General features: G+C 42.5%; 1 long non-coding RNA gene across 1 annotated transcript; it reads left to right on the top strand.

The window, feature by feature from the left end:
- Positions 1-3,622: 3,622 nt before the first annotated feature.
- On the top strand, positions 3,623-9,670 carry LOC119870635. The gene is made up of 4 exons (XR_005353027.1): positions 3,623-3,766; positions 6,790-6,879; positions 7,516-7,622; positions 9,425-9,670. It is a non-coding gene; the product is annotated as an uncharacterized LOC119870635 (long non-coding RNA).
- Positions 9,671-20,915: the final 11,245 nt, after the last annotated feature.

Raw genomic sequence — 20,915 nt, 5'->3', positions numbered from 1 at the left:
AGAAGTTATAATTAGACTTTGTGTTTCTGCTAAGCCTTTCATCCCAGAAGCTCAGGGCGCTTCCCTGCATCATCTCATTAATCTTCACACCATTCGTGGCAGCTGGCATCTACTGTCATCTTTATTTTCAGGATGAAGGAACTGAGATGTAGATACAGGTTAATGACTTTCTAGATGTCATATGCTCAGCAAGCCACCAGCCAGCTGGGGACTGGACCCAAGTCGATGGGTCCCCAACTATCCCAACTCACTAAAGACCCCAGGCAAGTATGTAGAGATCATTTACTTACCCAGCTAGCAAGAATCCCAAAAAGGTGACTTGAGAATGTCAGAGATCTGGAATAAAAAAGGCAAAAAGAAGAGGGTGCAAGCTGCGATTGACTGTCCAGACAACCTTAGGCAAGTCACTTGCACTTTCTGAACATTTTCCTTATTTAAACACTAAGGACAGTAACAGCCACCCTGTCTAATTCACTCAGCTGTTTTAAAAATTGAAACTCGTGTTTCTAATGAAACCATGTGAGCTAGGACATTTTGTAAAATCTAAGTCCATTGAAGAGGCCGATAGAACCAACATTTAAAATCAGCCTGCTGCTTCTGGCTCACATAACAGTCCTAAACTGCAATCAGCCAATTACACAGAAGCCTTCCCAGATGACCAAGAAATTCCCTTTTTGCCACTCAGTGTGCTAAGAACCCACTTTCAGCACATACCGTATAGAATACGCGAGGTGGGCTACAGGTGCAACAAGGCTGTGCCCCACGTCGTCTGGGAAATACAGCGTGGTGGCGAAGGCAGACTAACGAACCATGTATTTCACTGGGAGGCAAAATGAAATGCAAGACCTTTCAGGGACAAGAAGGCTCAAAGGCGGAGGTGGGGAGGAGAGGTGTTGGGGGGCGGTGTTTGGCTCAGCCAGTTGGGGGGCAGAAGGTGAAGTGGAGAGAGGGGGCAGTGTCCACAAGCGAAAACAGAGAAAAGTCCTTAGCTCTTCTTTTTCTTCCCCAAGGCACATCATTCTTCCCTCTGGGAAAGGCAAGGTCAAGGTGGGAAAGCAGCAGAGGTGGTTTGCAGCGGTGGGCAAGGAGATGTGCAGAGAGAACGTTTCCTCCCCGCACAGGCTTCTTTTCAGACACAGGAGGGCGCCTCTCCTCCTCCGCTGCTCCCTTCTCTGCCCAACTTCCAACATTTGATCTGTCTTAAAGGAGCCAGGATAGATGTGCAAAAACAATGTGCCCTCTAAGGACAATAATCCCTAGAAAATACTCCCACTATTGGGAGACTGTCTACAGGAAAGAAACAGATCCATCAAGAGGTGGAAACAGTTTCTCTAGCCTTGACAGAGAGGTCTCCCCTGTCCCCGGCTTAAAATAAGGTGGTAACAAATTGGCAGAGCAGGACGCCAAGTCCCATCCCAGGGACATCCCGTGTGATGCGAAGGGGGCCTACAGGAGAAAAGCAAGGGGCTTCCAAATCTGAAACACGACCAGAAAGGGAAAACAGTCATCTTTCATTTATTTTTGTTTTCATAGTTAATTGTTAAAATACCTGAAGAAAGGAAACTAATCAGGTTGGCTCTGCACCAGGCAAGAATTCCTAAATGACCCTAAGGTATAGCTGTTCCTCAAGGTTCCTTTGTTCTGGCCACACCCTCGTGTAAACAATTCTCACCACCACCCTGTGTTATTTGCCTTCAAGGAATTAGAAGAAAGTTTTAAGATAAGGCAGGATGAAACACTGACAGTCACGAGTTTTCATTCAAAACCACCCCTTAGAGGGGCTCCAGGGTGGCTCAGACGATTGACAACTGACTCTTGATTTTGGTTCAGGTCATGATCTCAGGGTCCTGGGATCCAGCCCTGCAGTCTGCTGCAGGCTCAGTGTGGAGTGTGCCCCTACCCACCCCCCCTGCACCCTCTCTCTCTCTCTTTCAAATAAATAAATAAATCTGTAAAACCACAACAACTACCCCTTGGCATTAATGAAGAACTGTTTTGTTTGGTTTTGCCTTCTAAGAGCTACTGATCCCATGATTTAGGATTGGCCGCTGGATTGGAGTGATTTTTGTGATAGAAACAGCCTAAACTTTTCCTAAACTTTGAGATGAACAAAAGCTATCACAGCACGTAAAAACAAAAATGACCAGCACACCAAAATTATCCTTTTTCGTAAAGAAAAAAAAGTCAGCTTATGAAAAAGTTTTAAAACAATCTAATAACCATATACTAACACCCCAAGTAGATCTAAAATAGTCTGAGAGATGTTTGAGCTAAACGCCCATAACTTGCTCCAGAATATTTATCAAGACACATGCCTCAAACATACTATATATATTGATAGGTGCTGTCAGATGAGTGGATCATCATCATCGAATCAGTGGTTTAGCAGCCAGAGGCTGACTCAGGTAGAGCCCATTGTTAAACCCTAACTTTTTTTAAACCTTTATTTGCTGAGCCTAGGTGCCAAACATTGGCACCTTGCTGCATCCTGGATTGCCTTGGTGTTCCTGTGGACACGAAAGAAAGTCTCTCTCCAGTTCCCTCTCCACAGCAGAACACCGTGGATTAATTCTGAATTAGAGTGTAAGTGGAACAGCGTAGAATTGGGCCAAGTCCATCTCTTTCTGGAGACATCTCTATGGATGTTATGGGTTAGTAGGAAAAACAATGATTCATGTGGTTTCATTGTGGTCACACTCTCCATAGGTTTGTGTTTCTGAATTCGCACCAACACCACCCACTCCAAGGAGATCTGAAACTAGAAACATTAAGGGAAATAAGATTGAAGAATAAAGATTATGTGATGGTTAATTTTATGCGTCAATTTTATGTAGCTATGGTAGCTTGGGCAAACACTAGTCTAGATGCTGCTGTGAAGGTATTTTGTAGATGCAATTAAGATGTACAGTCAGTTGACTTCGAGTAAAGGGGATCGTTCTTGGTAATGTGGGTGGGCTCCTCCAATCAGGGGAAGGTCTTGAGAACAAACACTGAGGTTTAACTGTAGAAGGAATCCTGCCTCAAGACCTCTCTCAGGCTCCCGTCTTCTTGGGAGAGAGGATGCTGCCCAATTCTTGAATTGTTTAATAAAGCCCATTAGCTTTTCAAACTAAAACAGTGTACCTGGCATTCCAGTCTGCCCTACAGATTTCAGACTTGCCAGGCCCCATGACAATGGAGCCAATTTTTAAAAACCATTCTGTGTATGTGTGTATATGTGGCATATGTTCATATATACTATTGGTTCTGTTTCTCTGGAGAATCCTGACTGATACAGGTTTCAAGTATAGCATTTTATTTTGAATGCTATCTAAATTAAAACAATGAAGGCATTTAATAATGCTATTTTACACGATATTACACATAGCAGGACTTCTGGTTTTGTTTGGGTGCCCAGCCCCTCTCCATCAGCCCACCCACTTCACTAGAGGCTGACCTGACCCCGGCTGCAGGTGTGGTCCTGACTGGACTGAAGGTGAGATGTCCCTCTTCAACGATTGGCTCAGAAGTGATTCTGTGACTTTGGGCAAGGGCCAATGAGCTATAAGAAGAGGTTTGTTGTCAACTTCCAGTAATGTTTGTCCTCATGCTTCTAAGAGGCTTTACCGAAGTAGCATTCTCTTTTTACTATTGGAGGAGAACAAGCAATCAGCAGCCCCAGATCGGTACTGACAACCACCCTTCAGTGGGAAATAACCTGGCTCCCTAAAGCTGCTCGTGGATCAGCTAGGCCCTAAACCTACATGGACTCTGAACTTTTTTTCAAGTATGCCAATATATTTTCTTTTAATTGTTCAAGCCAGCCTCAGGCTGGCTTCCTGTTAGTTGTAGCCAAAGAACCAAGTTTTCTTGTCCTTAGTTTTCTATTTGTAAGCTGTGAGAGTAGAACTAGATCATCTCAGATCTCCTCAAGTTTTCAATATGCATGAATTGAACATTTAGGCCCTGGCAGTAAGTGTAATTGTCAGTTATTGCTTGAAGAATCTAAATATTATTGTAGTTATCTTTCTAAATCCATCTTCACTTTTAGAAACAGCAACATTTGCTTTAAGTGCTTAAAGTTTAATTTGATGCAATTTTTTCCAGTGCCTTAACCCAAGTCAACTACCATCGACAATAATAATGACCATGTCAGGGGCTTTTATTTATTTGAGAAAGAGAGAGAGAACAAGCAGGGGCAGAGGCAGAAGCAGAAGCAGACTCCCCACAGAGCAGGGACCCCGATGCAGGGCTCCCATCCCAGGACCCTGTGGCTCAGGTCATGACCTGAGCCACAGGCAGATGCTTAACTGATGGTGCCACCCAGGTGTCCCTAAAAAAGATGTGTTTATTTTAGAGAGAAAGAAAGGGGGAGAGGGGGCAGAGGGAGAGAGAATCCTCAAAGAGACTCCCTACTGAGCTCGGAGCCCAACAAGGGGCTCAATTCCAGGACTTTGAGATCACGACCTGAGCCAGAACCCACTGGGCCACCCAGGTACCCCAATACCAATGAATCCTAAACCTTTGGAAAGATGTTCAGCCTCCCTCAGAGAGAGGGAAATGAAAATTAAAATGGCAGTGAGGGTGTTTCCTCACCTAAAAGACTGGCAGGTTATCAAAAAGTTTAATAATGCACTGTTTGAAGATATAAACGAATAGCAACACTCATACCAATAATGAGACTTATCACCAAATCAACAAAGACCAGGATTACAGGAAAGAGTGGAAATGGTACAACTTTCAAGAAAGACAATTTGGCATTATCTGTCAAAACTACAAACAGGGTATCCCTGGATGGCGCAGTGGTTTGGCGCCTGCCTTTGGCCCAGGGCGCGATCCTGGAGACCCGGGATCGAGTCCCACGTCGGGCTCCCGGTGCATGGAGCCTGCTTCTCCCTCTGCCTGTGTCTCTGCCTCTCTCTCTCTCTCTGTGTGACTATCATAAATAAATAAAAATTAAAAAAAAAAATAAAGACAGAGGCAGCTCTCCATGCAGTAAAATGGAATTATCTCAAAATTCTATGTTAAATAGAAATATAAACATGAAGAACAATGAGTATTGTATGCTACTATTTATAGCATACAAACTATGCTAAACTGGGAAACTGGGAATTATCTAGGGGTTGTAACCCAGAAACTACAACACAGGGTGAGAGAGAGTTAATGTTCCACTGGATATCTTCTAAAATTTTTAACATATAAATGTACAGCAGTTATTCTAAAAGTAATAAACTTGGGGGAGAAAGTGACATTATTATTATATATACATTTCCTGATTAGCTATCATGACAGTAATCCTGAAACTAAATTACCACGCTTGTATTTTTGGATAAATGATAATTAATGATCAGATATAAAACAATGATTTGGTACATTTGTTCTCATTTCCCCTTCTGTCTAAATAAGGGCAGTAGAAAAAGGATCTTGCATTAGGGAAAGAAAATGAATCTTATCTATAACATTACAAAAGTTAGTTTGCTCGGCATTTGGCTTTTCCACACATTTTGCCCCTAAAGTGCCTTATCTAGATGCCTTCTATTTTTTTTTCTCTAGATGCCTTCTAATCCAGTGTCCTATCATTCACTCATAGCCACTCATTCGACAGATATTTACTAAATGCCTTCAGTGTGCCAGACATTGGGGCTGCAGGAGACAAAGCCACTAACTGTCATCTCTATGAGCTCAGTCTGTTCACTATTGTCATCCTTCAGGGCAGATGGGAAGACTGATGCTATAATCAATAAACGGAGAGTGACAGGTCCTAAAATATGGAGAACACACTAGCAGAAAAGATCACCATCATCTGGAAAAGAGGACAGCGAGAATTCACAGAGAACACTGTTGGTCCACAATAGCGGACCAAATCATTCTAGAAGGAATCTTTTCCACTAGAGGATTTCCATGACCCAGGAAGGGCTTACTTTAGGAAGAAAAATAAGAAGGAAGGGGGAAGAGAATAACAAAGAAAAGAATGGACCAAGCTGACAAAATAATGCAGGAGAAATAACCTCCAAGCCTGGGGTTAATACATTCATTAATTCATCCACCTGTTTAACACCTGTTTGCTGAGAGCTTACTATGTGCCAGGCTGAATCAGAGGTAAACAACAAGAAAAGCTAACACACAAGAAAGATAGATAATAAATCACTAAATGTATACTGTACTGGCAGGACTATAATAACTACTATGAATAAAGGAAAGCAGGATAAGGTTATAGAGTGATGGGCCACCATTTTAGATGGATGGTGAGGGAAGGTCTCTCTGAGGAGATGCTGAGCACAGATTTGAAAGAAGTGAGAAAGCCCTATGGGTACTTGGCAAAAGAGTTTTCTAGAGAGGGGAAAGAGGCCCAGTGTGGAAATGTACTTAGGAATTTGAAGAGCCAAGAGGCAAAAATGAGCGACTGTCCTCGTTGAGTTTAGAAGAACATAGCTGGGGTGCCCGGGTGGCTCAGCAGTTGAGCTTCTGCCTTCAGCCCGGGGTGTGATCCTGGAGACCCCAGATTGAGTCCCACATCGGGCTCCCTGCAGGGATCCTGCTTCTCCCTCTGCCTGTGTCTCTGCCTCTCCCTGTGTGTCTATCACGAATAAATAACTAAAATCTTAAAGAGAGAGAGAGAGAAACATAGCTGACGCACAATGTCAGAGTTTCTTCCAGAAAACGCACCCAACAGTTAACATAACTCCGCACAGTCCTGGATCTTTAAAGCAAAAATGGCAACTCCCTACATGAGTTGACACTTACAAACTGCCCTCTGACCAAAACACACCCCCACCCCATGATCCCTGATCCTTGAATTTTCTTCTACAGGAAGCAACATTTGGCATCCGTATTCTTAGCTGAGCTTCAAAATGTAAAATGCCTTAGAAAGACAATGAACAGATCTGAATTCATACTAAGGTAAAAATTACCATGATCTAAAATAAATAAATAAATAAATAAATAAATAAATAAATAAATAAATAAATAAATAACCATGAGAGGATATTTCTGTGAGCAGTATAGCTTTCTAAATTCAGGGAGGGCAGAACGTTGAAAAAATTAAACACATATAACACGAAGACTGTAAGCCCCCAGATCAAGCTTTGGCTGCTGCACTATCTTCTCTCAGACAACTGCTGAGCAGAAATATTCTTTCTCCCCAGAGAGAAAAAACGGTATTTCTGTTAAGCTTACCATAGCTTGTTAGAAATATCCCTTAGGGACTGACAGCTCCCTTTGGAGTCTAATTATACATTCACCCAGCGGTGTTCTGATCTGAATTTAGCTACCTGGGAAATACCTAAGAAGGGAATGCCATTTGCAGGCAGCTGCACTAATGGCATGGTGTAAATTAATAAATGTATCCTGTTCTATATAATTCCAGTTCTGATGAATTTTGCAAGTGTGGTAGAGCCTAAGATTCAACTCTGAAACAACCTAATGAACATATGGCAGTGTCCCTGGAATTCTAATCTGTGAGCTCCTTGTTTAGACCTCACTCTTCTAGAACCTCTCCAGATTCAATAGCTAAGGAAATTGACTTTCTGGTTGTAGACCATGGAAGGAAGAATCCATTCATTCCACAAAGGGCGCGAGAGTAAGCAGACACTCTGTGCCAGGTGCAGGACTTCAAAGGGAAAACGAGATCTACTTCTTTCCAGGTGAGACCATCCATGTCCAGCAGTTAAGCAGAGGGGGATGGAGACCCCAGGGCTGAGTCCCATCCCTCAGACTGGTTGTCAAAGGGCAGGGAGGTAGCTCTCCCAACCTCAGGCTCCTTGGCGGGAAAAGTACTCCCTGTGCCTTATCCACCACCCCCATGAGACACACACTGAAAGGAGGTTTCAGAAATAGGGAGCAGGTATGCTTTGGGGCGTTCAAAAAGAAAAAATAACACTTGGATGACACTGGATGTTGGAAGTCAGAGAGGCAATAAAGAGGGACAACAGGAATGGACTCGATTGAACAGCTGATCTCAAAATCAAAATTCATATAGAGACCGTCTTTAGAGACATAAAATTGCTCCAGTGAAAACAGCCCAACTTTGGGGAGTCACCATGGATATAATACTTCCTTGGTTAACTGCAAAGGGATAGCTCTGTTGGAATAAAAACAAAACTGACAGTTCCACCTGCCCTGAACAGTGTTATCGAGAGATAGGTTATTCAAAGCACAACTTAAAGTCACCTCAGAATTATAAGCTAAACAAATTTAATGCTAATTATAGGTTTAGTATAGTTAGCATATTAGAAATGAGTCAAATTGATGATATGGTAAAGTTATATTTTTAGTAAAACATATACAAGCGCTCTAGAACACATTTGTACCTATTTTATAATCAATATAGAGTACATTTATGTGTATTTTATGACCTCTAGTATAATTTTACTACTCATATGATTATACCAAAGGTTTATAGATATTGTGGCTTTACATGTATTATATATTCTTAGTTTGGTCCATAATTTCTTTGGAACAAGAATATAACCTCCAAATCATTTAAGATTGACCATGTCTTCTGCAATAATCTGCTTTATGGCGTTGTGTCCAGGGTCACAGAGCAAAAACTGAGCCCTGACCATTTATTGTACTTTTACATAAAATTTGATCTATTATTATAATAAAATGGTTGGAATTGTTGGCCGGGTTCTCCGTGAACCTACAAAATTTGAACTTTACAAAATTACGCACCATGGATGTTTTCCAAAGTTTATATTTTCCAAGATGTAAATGTTCAATTAATGTTCGATCCTATTAATGTTTCAAATGTTCAGTTAATGACTTGGGGCTGAGATGGACATTTCTACAGTCCACCATAGGAAGAAGAAGCTATAATGAGTAGTTATAGGAAGGAAAGGTGAGTAGAGAACACACTTGACTTGCCACTCCACTACCCACCTGGATCAGTAGCTTACACAAAAGCTGATTGAGCCAAACTTTTCCCATCATCGCTTGCCCAGTATGCTGCCCCCTAATGCCTGTCTCCTTACAGTGCCCCTAGGAGCTTGATGCTCTGCTCAGCCCATGTCATGCCTTTGCAGCCATTGATGAAAGATGTGAGTTGAAGACAGAAATAATTCTGAAATATATACCAAATCCATCCCCCAACTCCTACATGATTTGCATTTTCATGATTGCAACAATCTAAAAGCCTACCCTCCTGGTATTATGGGCTGAATTGTGTCCTTCCAAAATTCATATGCAGATGTTGACTGTAGATGAGGACTTTAAGGTGGTGATTAAGTAAAAATAAGGTCATTGGGGGACACCTGGGTGATTCTGTGGTTGAGCATCTGCCTTTGGCTCTTCGCATTGGGCTCTTTGCAGGGAGTCGGCTTCTCCCTTTGCCTATGTCTCTGCCTCTGTGTGTATGTGTGTCTCTCATGAATAAATAAATAAAATATTTTTAAAAATAAGGTTATTGGGATGGGCCCTAATCCAATATGACTGTTGTCCTTATAAGGAGAAAAGAGTTGGACTCAAACACACAGAGAGACCATGTGAAGACACAGAGAGAAGATCACCATCTACAAGTCACAGGGAGAAGCCTCAGAAGACATCAACCCTCCCAAAACCTCAATTTAGAATTTTGGCCCCAGAACTGTGAAAAAAAGTATTTTGGTTGTTCAAACCATCCAGCCTGTGATGCTGTGTTACATCAGCCCTAGAAACCAATATACTTGGGTAAACGTGAATAAATTGATACTAATTGATGTGGAGAACGAAGGCAAAAGAAATGCAGAAAAAATTAAATTTCTTTACAACTTGCAGCTCACTGACAAGTCCTTGGGACAAGCAGAGTGATGACCTTCCTCCAGGGGCTCAGTTGCCTCAATGTTAATGCTTTGCTAGGGGTAAAAGGCAATCTTAGCTTGACATTAGTCCGAACTCCAGGATCCTCTAAGTCTACTTTAACATATAAAAAAATCCCTTTGGAAACTTCCTTTTGTCTCTATCCATCCCCCAAGATATATGTTGGCAATCATCCTCCAAACATAGGGCCCACTGATCTACATCTGAAGGGTCTCATCACTAATGTTTTACTAGTGGTAGATGACCATATCTCACCAGCAGCTAGCCCCTCAAGGTCCTGGAAGCCTTGTTTCCAAATTTCTTAAAGACTTAAACTATTCCTGACCCCCTCCCAACTTGAAAGTATATAACCAGTTACTCGTCACAATCCCAGGGCAATTCTTTCCACCCATGAGTCCTGTCCTCGTGCTTTAATAAAAACACTTTTTTTTTTTTTTTTTTTTGCACAGAAGATGTCTCAGGAAATCTTGACCATTCATTCCTGGACCCCAACATTATTTCATCCCATTAATCATTAGTATGAGGTACAGGATAATGTCCTATGTCCTTAGCATGAGCTAGCAGGCCTCTTCAGGCTGACCTGGCTCTCCAGTCCCTCTGATCATGTTCCCCAATGTGTCCCCACACTTCAGTTGGAGCAAGCCTTTCATCTTCCCTAACTACAAAAGTAGTCTCACCCCTTCCAGCCCACACTATCCCATCCATCCTTCAATGCTGCCAAATTCTCCTACACATAAAAAGGAGGCCATCAGACTCCATTGTTCCTACTAAGCCTTAAGTCTCCCAGAAACATTTCCATTGTTATGAGCAGAGGCTGGTTTACCCAAGTGAATCTCTTTTTTTTTTTTAATTTTTATTTATTTATGATAGCCCCAGGCTTCTTGTTGCCCCTGGGTCTTCTCATAGCTCTTCCATCTGTCTCAAATGCTCTTTACTTTCCTCTCTGCCTAACAGAGAGGAAATATCCTAACATTCTTCGAAGCTTTGTTCAAACACTGCTGAGTCCTCTGGACCACGCCAGCCCCTATCTCTACTGTCATACCACCGTGTGTCATTGCTTGGTTTCACAGGATGCAAAGTCCAACATGGAGATTTGTGTGCAGGTGGTTTATAAGGGAGGGCTCTCAGTGTTGCTCCCTATGGGGAAGCAGGAGAAGCAGGATTGGGCAGAAAGACCAGTCAAGATGTGATACAAATTGTGATAAGAAATATATATTTGTTCTTTGTCCCTGTTTCTGGCACAGAGCTCCTAAAACCCTTGCAATTTCCAGAGTGAAGAAAGCAATAAAGGTGCTTCTGTTATGTTAATGAGGTGACTTTGGACCACCAAGGGGTGGGAACTGGTTGCCAAGGGAACCAGAGATGGACAGAAGGTTGAAACTTCCAGTCCCTCCTCCTGATTTCTGGAGAGATAAGAGGGGCTGAAGGTTGAATTGATCCCTTACGGTCAAAGATTGAATCAATCATGCCTTTTAATTAAGCTTCTATAAGAACCCAAAGGGTTAGGTTCCGAAAGCTCCCATGTTGGTGACTACACGGAAGTATGAGAGTCATGTGCCCAGAGGGAGGCTAGAGGCTCCAGGCCCTTTCCCCATGCCTGCCCTCTGCATCTCTTCCATCTGGCTGTTTCTGAGTTATAGTCTTTAATAATAAACTGGTGATCGGATGAGTAAATGGGTTTCCAGAGTTCTGTGAGCTCCTTTAGTGAATTAATCAAACCCAAGGTGGTGTATGGGAACCTCTAGTTAGTCAATTGGAAGCACAGGTAACAGGTTGGACTTGTGATTGGCATCTGAAGGAGGGGGTGGGGACAGGCTTGTAGAACTGAACCCTTAACCGGTGGAATCTGATGCTATCTCCCAGGAGATAGTGTCAGAACTGAGTGAAGTTGTAGGGTGCCCAGCTGGTATCAGAGCATTACCTGTTGGTTTGGGGGGAATCCCTCACACACTGGAATTGGGTGTCAGAACCCCTCCACCAGCCCATCCAGTCAGAGCCCCAGCCCATCTTATGGGGACTTCTGGAGCTAATCATCCCTTTAGAATTATTCTAACTCGGCCCAAGATAGCCAGGCCTTAGATTCCCAGATGGATCACATTGGTCATTGGCTATAGGACAGAGAAAGGGCACAATCTTGGGTTTCGTATTGGTGTGTCACAAATTTCCACAAACTCCTCAACTGAAAACACCACAAATTTATCACCTCACAGTTTCGGTAAATCGGGAATCCGGGAATAGCCTGACTAGATGCTCTGCTTAGGGTCTCCCCAGCTGAGGTCAGGGTGTTGGCCGGGCTGCTGTTCTCCTCTGGGGTCTGACGGTCTTCTAAGGTCACTCGGGCTGAGGGCAGAACTCATTCCTTGCCCCTGTGGGACTGAGACCCGAGCCTACTTGCCAGTGGCCAGCCGGGCGGCTCCTGCTCCTCGAGGCCCTCCTCCTCCGTTGCTCGGCCGGTGACCCCATGGGCTTCGCCGTGTGGCTGTTCCTCCTTCCAGGCCAGCCCAGGCACCTCTCTCGGACTCCAGTTCCCCTCGGGGAGCTACAGCGAGATGGCCTGTCGTGCCCGCCATCTAACGGGGCCTCCTCAAGAGAGACAGGACCCCGCCATGTTCGCAGGCCTGCCCGCGCCAGGGAAGTGGGCGCCCCAGGCCCTCCCCGCCGGGCCTGCATGGAAGTAGAGGTTCTTAACTGTTATTAAATCAGCTGTTTTATGTTATTTATATAGTTTACCACAATTAAAAAAAAAAAGATGTGGGTGCATGAAAGAGCTTACAGAAAAGGAGGAAGTTTCTGGATGCATGGGGCTGGGGGCTCCGGGCAGCCTCGAGTCTCGGAAGCGGCTGACAGCTGAGGGCTGGGCCCCGAGGCCCCACGGGAGGGGGTCAGAAGCTCACTGGGTGTGACTCCCCCTGCGCTCCCTCTGGTGTGGGGGGAGGCTGAACCTTCTGGACGGCCTGCTGTCCCCAGCTTGCCAGGACTTGTGGGTGTGCATAGTGTCTCTGTGGTTAAGGTAACACTCGCTCCTGTGACGGGGAAACCCTGACACGTCAGCTTTCTTCTCACTGCCGCTCAGTTGGCCTGGGGGTCTGGCGGGCAGCCATCCCCACAGGCCAGTTAGAGACTCGGGCTCCCTATGGCGCAGGCCCGTCGCCCTCTAGACAGCAGGGTTCTTGTTTCAAGCCAGTATAACAGAGAGAGAGAGAGAGACAGAGAGAGAGAGAGGAGAAGACACCCATGTCTGTGCGGAAGTGACATACTTCGCTTCCACTCCTATCCCACAGGTGACAATTCGTCCTGGGGTCCCACCTGGAAACCAGGAGAGCCAGGTGCCGCAGACCCTGGCTGGGGATGGCCTCCCACCATTGTACACTGTTGGGGGAGAGTGGGACTGCTGGGTGGCAGAATGGACTGTCTCTGCCATGTTCCTTTTGTCCCATCCATGTCCAGTTCTGACTCTAGGCCCTCCAGGGGCCTCGAGTCAAGATTCAGCCTCCCACCAGCATACCCGGGAGCTTCAACGCCTTCCCTTCTTCTTTCCCTTCTTACAAATTCACCTTATCAGTTCTGCTTCTGAATTCTGAAAACCCCAGGAGTTTGTCACGGTCAATCTAACAAACAAACAAACAAACAAAGCTCGGGGTGTGGAATGACGGGGAAGAGGAGCAGAATGGGCCACTGGTCTGTATTTGCCATGTGTGAGGAGGATGCGTCCTGTGGGAGGAACACACCCTGATGAACATCCACTCCCTATAGGACTCGGTGGCGAAACCAGAGGACAGCAGGACACACGGGTGCTGTGACGAGCTCTCCACACCCCGGGGAAGATGGACTTTTCAATACAATTACAAGGCAGTGTGAAACCCACCAAAATGGAGGTTTAGAAAGGTCGGCAAGTCCTTGGGGGCAGCAGGCTCTGCCTTTGTCCAGAGTCGTGCAATGCTTCTCCTAGGAGGCCACGCTCAAGCTGAAGATACAACTGTGCAAAGAGTCAAAAGATGCAAAGAATCCAAGCGTCCAACCACAGATGAATGAATAAACAAAATGTGGTACAGACACTTGATGGAACACTATTCAGCCTAGAAAGGAAGGAAAAATCCTGAGACGTGTTATAACATTGGGTGAACCTAAAATACGTTATGCCCAGTCATAAGAGGACAAATATTGTGTGATTTCACTTAAATAAAAATACCTAGAATAGGCAAATCCATAGAGACAGAAAATGGATCTGAGGTTACCAGGGGCCGGGGCAAGAGAGAACAGGGATTTATTGTTTAATGTGCACAGAGGGGCAGCCTCGGTGGTGCAGCGGTTTAATGCCGCCTGCAGCCCAGGGCGTGATCCTGGAGACCCTGGATGGAGTCCCACGTCAGGCTCTCTGTATGATGCCTGCTTCTCCCTCTGCCTGTGTCTCTGCCTCTCTCTCTCTCTGTCTCTATGAATAAATAAATAAAATTAAAAAAAAAACATTTTCCTAAAAAAAATAATAATGGGCACAGAGTTTCTGATGAAAAAGTTTAGAAAACAGGTAGTGGCCGTGGTTGCAGGACCTTGGGAATGGAACTCATTCCACTGAATAATATACTTTAAAATGGCAAGTTTTATGTTATTTATATAGTTTACCACAATTAAAAAAAAAGATGTGGGTGCATGAAAGAGCTTGCAGAAAAGGAGGAAGTTTCTGGATGACCTCTATTTTTAAACATTGAAAGTCTAATTAAAGATCAATTGGGTCCCTGGCTACAGCCCACAGCTTCTTTTTTTCTAAATTAAAGAGAAGGATTGACAAGGAACATCGGAAAAAGGAGCCGTTCTCGGAAATTCATCCACAGACCAGCTCGGGTGAGATGTCGCCTTCTTTTTACAGGGTTCGCCAATTGTGGGAAGAGAAAAGCCTTGTGTGCTTTAACTATGATTTCCTTTTAAATGTTCTTTTCACTAGGCAATAGTCCATTAAATTAGATTTAATTAAAGTTGAATTGATTGATGGACTAAGACTTCATAGTCTCTCCAAAGACAACATAGGTTTGTGTCATTGATCCAAAAAACCCTCACATTTTGGCAACCACGTGGCACAATGATTTATTTCTATGGTAAAAGGAGGCAATCCTATTGATCCAAAGAAACATCCCTTCAGTTGTTCCTACGTAGTAGAGGTTCTTAACTGTTATTAAATCAGCTGTTCATTGGCTGACACATCACAAATTGAAACTACACACACAAATCACAGGGCTGAACTTGAAAAGCCAGACCTGTTTTTCTTGTGCAGTGGAAACTAGAAATGGGATTTCATTCTGCTGAGGTTATCACATGGAAATTAAAAAAAATGCAAAAACATTCCTCCTTTTAAAAATAATAAAAGGCATAAATCATCTCGACAGCTGACCATTACACTGCAATATTCCAGTGAATTTTGCACTAACAAGAAGCTGAATTAGATTAATAACTGTGCATTCTCCTAAATATTTCAAGGAAATTAATTTAGCTCTTCATATGTCTGAACATAATATTTCCAAAATGCTTTGGAAATATTAACTACCTGATTCTTATCACCGAAAAAACATTTCCTTTACACCTTTTCGCACATGGGGGATTTTCTATGCAATTCAAACTGATAGATTATATAATTTAAAAATGTAGTTTTCCTATTAAAAAGACAACTTAGAACTTGCTTATTTAAGCAGCAAGCAGCATTGACTTTTTTTTTTTTTTTTTTTTTTTTTTTTTTTTTGATTTTTTTTTTTGACTTTTTTTTAAGTTGGATTATTTCTGGTTATAAAAATGCAGGGAGGTCTTATTTCATACAAAGGATGCATCTCAGAAAACCTTGTGTAATTCGAACCTGCATAATTCAAGAACGATTTTCTCAAAGGAATAAATATAAAATAAGACAGATGTGTTCTCAGAGCACATTTACAAGTTGTAACAGATTTTTGCTTTAAACCCGCTTTTCCTGCTCCCAACTTTATATCTAATATTTCAGAATGTCATCTCCCACGTTAACTGCACCATGTTTCATTGTGGTTGTTTGCCCTTCTTCTTGGCATCTTATCACATATAACTTCCCTTCAAAAGCTATTGATTTGGGGGCACATTTTTCAGTGCAAGTACTTTCATCGCTATTTTATGAATACTTAAGTGACATTGTTATGGGTCGTAAAAATATTTTACATGATAATAACAGTGAATGCTAAAATAATAACATAATAGTAAAACAAAACAAAACAAAAACAACTCACTTGTAGGAGTTCCATTGCACATAAAAAACCAGCATGGTTGAGAGGTTGCTGCAAAGCCAGGTTGGTATCTGTTTGTCACCTAAAGTGGCAAGTCATGTTATAATAGTGTAAACAAGCTTTGCAATATTCATTCTGCCCACCTGCTTTGAAATTACAGGATTCTTGACAAGTTTTAAACATTTGATTTACCTTTGTACATGAATTAAGATTTTATTGCTATTTTTATTCTCATGTTTTCAAGTTTATATACTCCCCAGGGCTGGTTCGCCCCCAGAGGATGGGGGTGGGAGCCAAAGAAATTGGGAAAGGAATATTGCACTGAAGCCCAGGATGGCCAGTGAACATATTCAGAAGATGGAAGGAGGATTTCATCTCAGATCATGTCCACAAAGCAGGAGTAAAGATCGCTCAGAACCCATATTCACCCCTAGCACTTTCTCCTATATCTCTGAGAAGGGTGGTGGATTTAGGGTGGAATAAAGAAGTCTGTGTTTGTTTTAGTTGCTGCTGCCCAACTGAGAGGGTGAAGGCCTTCCTTCTGAGGCCAGCCTGCAACACCTGTGTCTGCAAGGGATGCTGCTCATCCCCCAGGGGGTCCCTCTGCTTAGGTGGCTGTGAACAGCAAATGAATAAATGGAGGGCAGCAGAACCAATAATCTAGGTATTAGGGGGCTTCTGTAGTTTGAAGAAAACATATTATTCTTTTTTAAACGGAAGAACAAAGATAGAGTTGCCACCAGAAGTGAAAATAGACTAGAGTACTTTTAAATAAACTTATAATTTATTATTCCACTACTAAGAACTACATTTTCTGAAATTATGATGTACTTTTCCCCCTCCTTTTTTTATGCCTTATTTCTTCCATTATTACTATAACATATACGATTTTTTTAAAGATTTTATTTATTTATTTATTTATTTATTTATTTATTTATTTATTTATTTATTTATGAGAGACACAGAGGGAGAGGCAGAGACATAGACAGAGGGAGAAGCAGGCTCTCCCCAGGGAGTCCAATGCGGGGCTGGATCCCAGGACCCTGGGATCGCAACCTGAGCCAAAGGCAGACACTCAACCACTGAGCCACCCAGGCATCCATAACATATACCATTTTTCATTCTATTAAAAAAAACTTACTTAGAAGCATTTTTCATGTCATTATTTCAAAGCCTTCCAAAACACAGTTGGAATGGCTGATTCCTAACCCAACATTTGCCTGTTGTCTTCTATTGATGAGTATTTAGACTGTTTGAGAAAATCAACATTGTAAATATATTCTCCAAGTGTAGAGAATATTCAGAATTTTTCTATTTTTCTAAAATCACAATATGATTTTTATTTTTAAAATTTTAAATAAGATTTATTTATTTATTTGAGAGAGAGAGAGAGAGAGAGAACATGCAAGGAGAGGAACAGAAGGAGAGGGACAAGCAGACTCTGCACTGAGTGCACAGCCTGATGTGGGTGCTGAGACCATGACCTGAGCTGGACACTTAACTGACTGAGCCACCCACATGCCTCCTATAATGTAATTTTTAAATTCATAAATTAAGGAGTTTGCTGTACTCTATCACTAAATTCTTAAATTGCCTATAATTTTCAGACCCTGATGATCCAACAGTAACTAAATAACATCCCTTATGCAGCTTATATTCTAAAAGTTTGCCAAGACAGAGGGAAAAGAGATGAAAAAACAAAACAAATATCAAACAAATGTATAAATCAGGTAGTAGGAAGTGCTATGGAAAAAAAAAGAAGAAGAAGAAGAAAGGTACACAATGCCAGAACCTAAAAGACATTTGAGTAGAGAGCTGAGGGAAATGAAGGAATTTATTGGCACAAATATGTGGGGGGAAAGTACTGCTGTTATAGAGGGCAGCAGATGCAAAGGCCCTGAGGCAGGGGTTTGCTTAGAGAGTTGAAGGAATAGCAAGAACGGGAACACCCAAAATAGTATTACAGCTGGAAGAGTGGTTGTGAATGTTATTAGAGAGAGAGAGTGGACATGTGGGGGGAAGATAGTCTAGGGTGTTTTAAATTATTATAAGAATTTTGAGTTTTACTCTGAATGACAAGGAAGACTTGTAAAGATTTTGGGCAGTTGATAGACAAGATCAGTCTTAACATTTTTAAAATATCACTCTGGCTTCTGTGTTGAGAATAAATTACAATGAGGTGGGCAGAGCAAGGATGCCACTTGCAAAAAACAGGGCACAAATCATGGCCACTTGGACCAGGGTGACAGTGATAGAAATGGTAAGACACGGTCAGTCAGATTCTGGATATATTTTGAAAGGGATTCAGGCAGCCCCGGTGGCTCAGCGGTTTAGCACCGCCTTCAGCCCAGAGCGTAATCCTGGAGTCTCGGGATCGAGTCCTGCATCAGGCTCTCTGCATGGAGCCTGCTTCTCCCTCTGCCTGTGTCTCTGCCTCTCTCTGTATCTCTCATGAATAAATAAATAAAATCTAAAAAAGGTGGGGGGATTCCAATAGGATTTGCTAATAGTTGCATGTGGAGTACAACAGAAAGAGAAGAATAAAAGAAGAATAAAGAGAAGAGAATGGAAGATGCATTCTTCCAGTTTCTTGCCTGACAGCTGGAAGAATGGATCACATTTTCTGAGAATCGGACAACTGAGGAGCAAATTTGAGAGACGGTGAGAATGTGAGAATCAGGACTCCAGTTTTGGACACATTCATTTTGAGATACCCATTAGGGTTCTGCCTCTGTTAGATAGTGCTAAATCCCAAGCCACCTCAAAGCCCAACAGCTCATAGCACAGGAAAAGCACAATCCAGAAAAAAAAAATTGATATACCGGATTTCATCAACATTAAAACCTTTTGTATTCAGAAGTCAAAATGGCAAGCCACAGGATAGGAGAAAATATACACAACACATCTATCTAACAAAGTATTTGTATCTAGAACATATAAAGAACTCTTACAACTCAAAGATATGAGGACAAATCACACAATTTTATAAAGGGCAAAAAATGAGAATAGACACTCACAAAAGAGGATAAACAACTGATCAGTAAACTTGGGATCTGCTCTAGTCTGGCTTAGCTGAGACCCCTTAGCTGGGAAGCTCTGCTCTAAAGTCTCTCATCCTCCTTAAGGGGGAGCAAATTACATGACCCCAATATATGCCACTTTAGCATGTGGATTATTTTTGAACTGACAGCAACCAAGATCCAGCAGGTCCAAGAAAAATTTTACTTCTCCTTTAACTACTTAAAGAATTTAGGTAGGGGCCCTGGCCAAGAAAGAGAGCTGTTACCAGAGATAACTTTTTATCTGTAAGATAGATCTGTACAATAGGGCAAACACCTAACTACCAAATGCTGCTTTTCTTATCGTCCTGTGAATCACCCTCCTCAGCTTTGGAGCCCCTAGACCCCTAACTCATTCCTTAGCTCAGGATGACATACAAGCTTCAATTTCCTAACTTGTCCTTGGGCTTCCTATTTCTTCTGAGGCTTCCATATACAAGTAAGTAAATTTGTTTTTCTCCTTTTAATCTGCTTTATGTCAATTTCATCAATAGACCAGCCAAAAGAATAGAGAAAGGTAGAGGAAAATTTTTCCCTCCCCTACCTTCTCTGAGACCACAGGGTCTAGCCTGGTCTTGTACTTCTCATAGCAACAGCAGAACCACAAGAAACAATAAGTGAAAACACACACAGACCTTGAGGAGTAGGCATAGAATGTGCACACCATGAATTCTGCGTCATCCTATTGGCAAAGCAAGTGACATAGCTAAGTCCAGAATCAGCAGGGGTTGTGGGAATAAACGTTGCCTCTCTAGTGAGACAAAATGTAAAGTCTCATGGGCAAAGGGTATGGCTATTGATGCAATCAACTTCAACATCCAAGTGGAGATATCACTGGGCAGTTAGAGATGTATGTATGGAATTCAAAGGTCTAGGCTGAAGATAAACATGTGAGGGTTGTCAAAATAGGAAGGTACTTGATGTCATGTGGCTAGAAAAATCACCTACAGAGTGAATGTTGATGGATATGAAGACATTCAAGGTTGGAGGATGAAGAACCAACTATGACTATTGAAGTGGGGTGCTGGTGAGGGAGGTTAAGAGTTGCAAGAGAAGAGTGTTCTAGAAGACAAGCTAAGAAAGAGTTTTTAAAGAGAGTAATGATCAGTGGTGGAGTAAGGATTGTTTCTTGAACTAAACAAAACTTTTTAACTGCTACAGCTTCTCCTTGAGGACGTGTGAAACTATTGGGTAGATCACTGTGCTAAACTAGGAAATAGAATCTAATAAAGAAACCGCCCCCCCCCACACCCACTCTACCTGCAGACACATACACGAACCAGGTGAGATTAGTTGAGCCCAGTGAAATTGAAATCTTTTGCTGCATTCGTTCATTGATGGGTCCTGGGGTAGTTTCCAACATTAGGGAGATCTTCAGGTAACAAACATTTATTGGGGTCCTAGTTATGGCAAACACTGCTCTAAGCAATGAGGCTGTAACAGAAAATAAGATAAGTAGCTTTCCAGCTGTCAGAGAGTTTACATTTCAGTGGAGGAACCAGACAAAACATAAACGAGGAAACATACAAATTAGCAAGTAATTTTAGATAGTGGTGAGTGTCGTAATGATGATAAAGCAGGATAATGATTAGAGAATGACCAGGGGAATTACTTTTGATCATCTGGTTGGTGAAGGCTTCTCTAAGGAGATGACAATTGGCTGAGATCTGAATTATTCAAATTAGGCAATTTCTCAGTGAGTTTCATTACAGCTCTTTGACCTTCCACCACTCTTGAGCTGCAGCACAGAATGGAGAGCCCAGTATCATCCCGTTGTCCTCTCCACAGCCCCCTGGGAGCTGTAAATAAAAAAGAAGAGAAAGGATATCGCTTGACTGGCCATATCCCT

Source organism: Canis lupus, chromosome 1 (assembly GCF_011100685.1).
Source record: "Canis lupus familiaris isolate Mischka breed German Shepherd chromosome 1, alternate assembly UU_Cfam_GSD_1.0, whole genome shotgun sequence".
Taxonomy (NCBI): Eukaryota; Metazoa; Chordata; class Mammalia; order Carnivora; family Canidae; genus Canis; species Canis lupus.
The sequence above is the reverse complement of the archived record's forward strand: the minus strand, read 5'-3'. Positions and strand labels throughout refer to the sequence as shown.